General features: G+C 42.8%; 1 protein-coding gene across 2 annotated transcripts in view; it reads left to right on the forward strand.

Moving 5' to 3' along the window:
• Positions 1-3337: 3337 nt before the first annotated feature.
• Adcy10 (adenylate cyclase 10 (soluble)) overlaps positions 3338-5451 on the forward strand; it is an 81867-nt gene continuing 79753 nt past the window's right edge. For both annotated transcript variants that reach the window (XM_013521435.1, XM_013521436.1), the window contains exon 1: positions 3338-3524. The gene's annotated coding sequence lies outside the window, so the exon portion shown is untranslated. The remainder of the gene's footprint in view (positions 3525-5451) is intronic.

The following is a 5451-nucleotide window of genomic DNA, read 5'->3' on the forward strand; positions in this document are numbered from 1 at the left end:
CACCAGCCTCCTGTTTTAGTTGGCAAACGTGCACATAAAAGCACAAACAGTCTGAACAGAGTGCAAGACTTTACTGTTGGATAGTCAAAAAGCTCTAAGTGGAAGGAGATATTGCTGAAGGAGAGATAGGAATAGTAAGAAATAGTGGAATAACTAACAAAATGACCTCAAACTTTTTGGTCTTGCTGTACTGGGGATTAAACGCAGGGAGTGCTGAGCTGTATCTTCAGCTCTTTCTTATTTTTTTATATTTAGTTTTTTGGTTTGAGACAGAGTCCAGCTAAGTTGCCCAGGCTGGCTGCAGACTAGTGATCCTCCTACCTCATCCTCCTCAGTAGTTGGGATTACGGGCATGTGCCAGCTACCTCAAGCTATTTTAAAACATTTTAACTTGCTATGAAGACTTTATTTTTCTTTTCTCTTTCTGTTCGCTTGTTTGCGTAGTATGAAATGCTTTTTATAGCTACAGATTTCTTTTTTTGAGATGTCTCTGTGTACACTAGGCCAGCTTTGAAGTTCCTAGGTGGCCCAGGCTGGCCTCAAACCTTCGATCCTTCTGCCTTAGCCTCCCAGGTGCTGGAATTTCAGGCAAGTACCACTGCTTCCAGTTGATTACAGCTGATTTTGGTCTAGGATGAGCAGTAGTTAAGTTTTTTAATTACATTGAGTAACTAATACAATGTAGTGGAAAATGCTCTGAGTAAAACAGACCTGAATTTGAATTTATAAGCTATGATTTTGATCAAGTTAAATTCCTAGCAAAGTACTTGGGACCTAAGCAGGCTTTCTATAAGTGGTTATGGCCTTTGTCCCCATTGTGAGGAGAGACTGGGTCTAGATTACTCCATCCTAGACATAATCAGTGGTTCGTTTGAAGTGCTAGGAAAGCACATCTTCATTAGAACTATAATCAGATGAATCAACAGAGCAAGTTATTTTAAACATGAAATAAGAGACATAACTTGGTTGTTGGGGGCTGGGGATCAAACCCAGGACCTTCCTTGCACATATCCTTACCACTGAGCTACACATCCACCAAGGAGCTTTCTCAGGAGCATAACAGGTGAAGATTTGGCAATAAGCAACAAGAAATCCTGTGGTTTATCATTTGTCCCTTCATCATGGTGTATCTTTGAGGAGAAAGGCTTAGAGAACTTGACCTAGGCAAAAACGAAGTGGTTCTAAAGAGGGAAATGATGCCTTCTCTTCATACACCATGCTGTTCAATTCGTGTTTGTCATGAGTGCACACGTGTTCTCAAGGTTAAGTATTTAAGGAAAACATGAAACATGGCATAGACACAAAAACTCCGAAAGTGTGTATGTGAGTCAGTTTCAGTTGTCATAGAAACCTGCTCCTTCCTGTGGGAGGTCTCCTAAACCCCACTTGTGGGTCAGATTAACTACAGCTGTAAGATGTCACCAGAAGAAATCCTCTAGGCCGGGGTAGTGGCTGTTTGTGTCATTAAAATGTTCCCCATCACTGCTGTATGTTCTCAGTTTCACTGACAAACCACTATCATGTGTTTCCTTTCTACCCAAATACTGACTCTTAAGACTTAAATGACTAATTTACATCCTGTAAGAACCCTCATTACCACCTGGAGCTCATAGTCTAGTGATTAGCTTTATAGCTATGCTAAAAAACTCAGACTTTATGTGCTGGAAATCTGACTATCATCATAGATACTAAACTCCATAAATATGTTTTCCTGAGGGTTATGAATCGCTAGCTCAGCGGTGTTGAGTTCAGTTGCATGCCACAGTTTTCTAACAAGTCCTGTGGATGGCTTCATTAAGTAAATGTTCTCAGCGCCAGGTTGGACAGGCCTGGGTTTCAGCTCAGCCATTTGCTAACTCAGATTCTGTAAATCTCTGTTTGTGAGACCTATTTTCAAGAGGAAAGCAGGAATAATAGCACTGACTTCTTAGGACTGCTGCCAAGGTGGAAATAATGTTTTAGCACAATCCCTGGTTTGTGCTAGTGTTAACTAAAGGTTCAGAAAATGTTAAATTTAAAATAGATTGAAAGCACTCATTTAGACTAAGGAAGTTTTGTTTTAGCTCCAAAACAATATACCTTTAACCCAGTCTTTTGTAATTCAGCATTCATTTCCAAGAAATACTGATCCAAGGTACATCAATGCTGCCATTTCCCCATATTAAACAGATTGCATGTGGTTAAAATGATGGTGAAAGGTTGAACATTAACAAGGGTTAACCTCAAAGTTGTAAGTTCTCTCTAAGGCAAAGGTCCCTACTGGTGCTTGTTCAGTATATGTGCTGCCGAAGCCAGCACTTGTGCTGGTTTATGTAACACAGCACTGGCGTTTACTGAGATTCTCTGCCTAAGGCGTCTGTTCACTTATAAATTACGTCAGCAAAAACTAGGTGAACCTCTCTTCTCCCTTGAAACAACTATTTTATAGTTTAATTACCGTATAAGGCTGCACTTAATTTGAGAACATTTTCGAACTGAACATTATTCAAGTTTTAAATATGTGCCCCTAAATGTGAATTGTTGGGATACACATAAGAGCAGTGAGATAATCAAAATATGATTTAAGCTGTTAGGAAACATACCTGCCTGCTAAAACATTCTTGCAGTGTCACACTGGATTAATAAGACTCAAATCCAGTGCCACATTGGATTTGAAATTATAATTGGAGTAAATTTGGTTAGAATTTTGTCCTTGATTATTCAGATAGGACAGGTATATAATTCCCCTCCCAAAAAAAAGCTTACAATAAAACTCTGAAACTAAGTACTACTGAGTTAATAAAATAGAATGATTACAACAGCACAGTACTGTCGCAAGTGTCCTGTGTATGTGCTCTCTCACCTCCTGTGGAGCAGGTGGTACATACAGGAAGGTACACTGGCCAGAGGGACAATTTGTGTCCCAAAGAGAACAGATTACAGCCACATGAGATGTCCTCACGTCTTACAACAAACTGTAACTAAGAAATCATTGTGTTTTACAAAATTACGTTTATTTCTGTAGTTTTCCATTGATATTTTCAGGCTGTGGTTGACCACAGTGTCTTGCATCATTAAAAAGCAAAGCCACACAAGGGGTTGGCAGAGAGGCTGCTTGTTCAGAAGCTACTTGCGTTTTCAGTAGTCACCTATCAGCTGTTGCCTAATTGGAGTCACCCTCCACATGGTCAGGGAGAGTCACATCAACAACTTTGGGCTCACGTCAGTCCACTCACCTCATTCCCAGGCAAAAGTCTGGAAGCTAGGCCAGCCCTTGGGGCACAGCGGCCCCCAGCCTGGCGGGGGAGGGGTCCCAGCCAATCAGAAGCATCATCAGCCGGTGGAGAACAATGAGCTTCTGAGGAGGGTGTGGCCTGGAAAACGGCTTTTAGACAAAACTGTCGCTTTGTGGCTCCACCATGTGTAGACATGGCACTTCTGCTGTTTTCAGGATAGTGAGCAGACCCCTCTCCTGTTCTCCACACTTCTGAAGCTTCTGGCCCCCTATCTGGGCTCTGGCTTCTCCCCAGCCTTGGAGGAAGGAGGTATGTGGAAGGGGGAGTCTCAGTAGCTGGCCATAGAGCCTAAGCTGAGGGCAGCCATCCCGGAAGAAGACAGGTTACTGGAGTTCAGAAGATGGGAGAGCCTAGGAGTCAGAGCTCACACTCCCGTTTATTTCCGGGTCAGTCTTTGGAGGTTGGAAGTTTGGAAGCGAAAACGTTACCCCTCCTGTTTACCCTGGATGCTCTGTCTCTCTAGCTTAGCCTCTTTGCTTGCCTCTGCTGCAACTTCTCACATAATATCTATGTCTTCATCACTCATCAAATAGTACCTACCCTGTTAAGGGGGCTCGGGACGTGCTGTGGAAGAAACAAAGATTAGGGAAATGTGATCTCTAAGCAGGGCGCTTACAGCTCGAAGGAAGACAAAATATGAACAGGTCCAAAAAATAAGGATATTCACATAAAACGTAAGCCACTGAGGCCAGGTTAGGTGGCACATGCCTATAATCCCAGCCATGCAGAGGCTGAGTCAGGAAGATTGTGAGTTCTAGCCCGGCCTGGACTGTATAGTGAGACTCTGTCTCCAAACAAAACAAACCAAAGGGCGGAAACTACTCAGCTTGTTGGCACTAAACACTGTAATAGCTCAGAAGAAAAGATACCGTGGTGAGCATGGTCAAGAAAGCATTCGTGACATTATCCCTGTAACAGAACGTCTCTGCTCTCTTGTGAAACTTGACTACGGATTAATGAAAAGTCATGCATAAACTGAAGCCTCTCGCAAAATTCTGGAAGAGATATTTCTCTAAATGGAGAAACAATGATATAAGCCGTCCATACTTTCATTTTCACTTTTGGGTACTGCTGAGTTTTCCTTAAACAGTGCAAGGATGCACACTTCCCATGAGATGCGTGCTTGTCTATCTCTGGGGCCACCTTCACCTGCTTGCTCCGTCACCTGGAAGTCACCAGTCCCAGGAGCTTTCATGCTTCCACAGTACCCAGTACCCTGTTTATGCATGAGAATTCACTGTGAAAGAGTTGGCCAAACCGGTTTGGTGGCACACACCTGTCAGCCCAGCACTCTAGGAGGCAGAAGCAGGAGGACTGCAAGTTCAAGCCCAGCCTGGGCAACTTAGCAACTCAGCAAGACCCTGTTTTAAGAAAATAAGGGGCTGGGGATGTAGCTGAGTGTGAAGTCCTTGGGTACCACACACACACACACACACACAGAATTGGCCAAAGCATTGGTGGAAGGTACCATCAACCTGTATTCAAAGGGTTCTAAGGTTAAATACTGCTTTTCTCTAGTTTGTAAGACTCAAAGCATATGCAATCTGATTCTAGCATGGTATAGTAGAAAGAAGGCCTTGCAAGTCCCAGAGACTGCGTTCTGCAGTTGTGTGATTGAGGGTTCCCACTTTGTAAAACAGGGATCAGGTCTAACTCAGTGCTGTTCTGAAGATTAAACAAACCTGTGCAAAGTGCTTTACTATCTGGTTAATAGTATCCCTTAGTTATTGCAGACTGATCAGGCCTGCAACCTCCCAAATGAGTGGATGGCAAAGGCTTAAATGAAGCAGTCAAGTGGTTTGATTTTAGGGCTCTGAGAGGTTCCAAACCCTCTAACAGAATTCGAGATTCTCTGGGGCCTAAGACCTCAAACTTCTCTGGGTGGCCCGTATTTATTTAGTTATCGGAACAAGGGCAGGAATACTAAAGAAAGGTGGGAATCTGTCTTGCCTGGCAGTGCCTTGGGACTCCCTACAGGGACTTCTCTGAGTAATACAGTATGTTAATTTAGGAGAACTATGTTATCTCCAGGAAACCCCTTACCACAGGAGTGAGATGCCTGCAGCTACAGTCTTTTTTTTTTTTTTTTTTTTTATTTTAAAGATAAAAGGAGGGAAACATTAACAGACATACAACATTTTATAACATATCACAAGCACAATACAGACAATACAGA

This window comes from Chinchilla lanigera, unplaced genomic scaffold (genome assembly GCF_000276665.1).
Source record: "Chinchilla lanigera isolate Chin_1 unplaced genomic scaffold, ChiLan1.0 scaffold00061, whole genome shotgun sequence".
NCBI classification, from domain to species: Eukaryota; Metazoa; Chordata; class Mammalia; order Rodentia; family Chinchillidae; genus Chinchilla; species Chinchilla lanigera.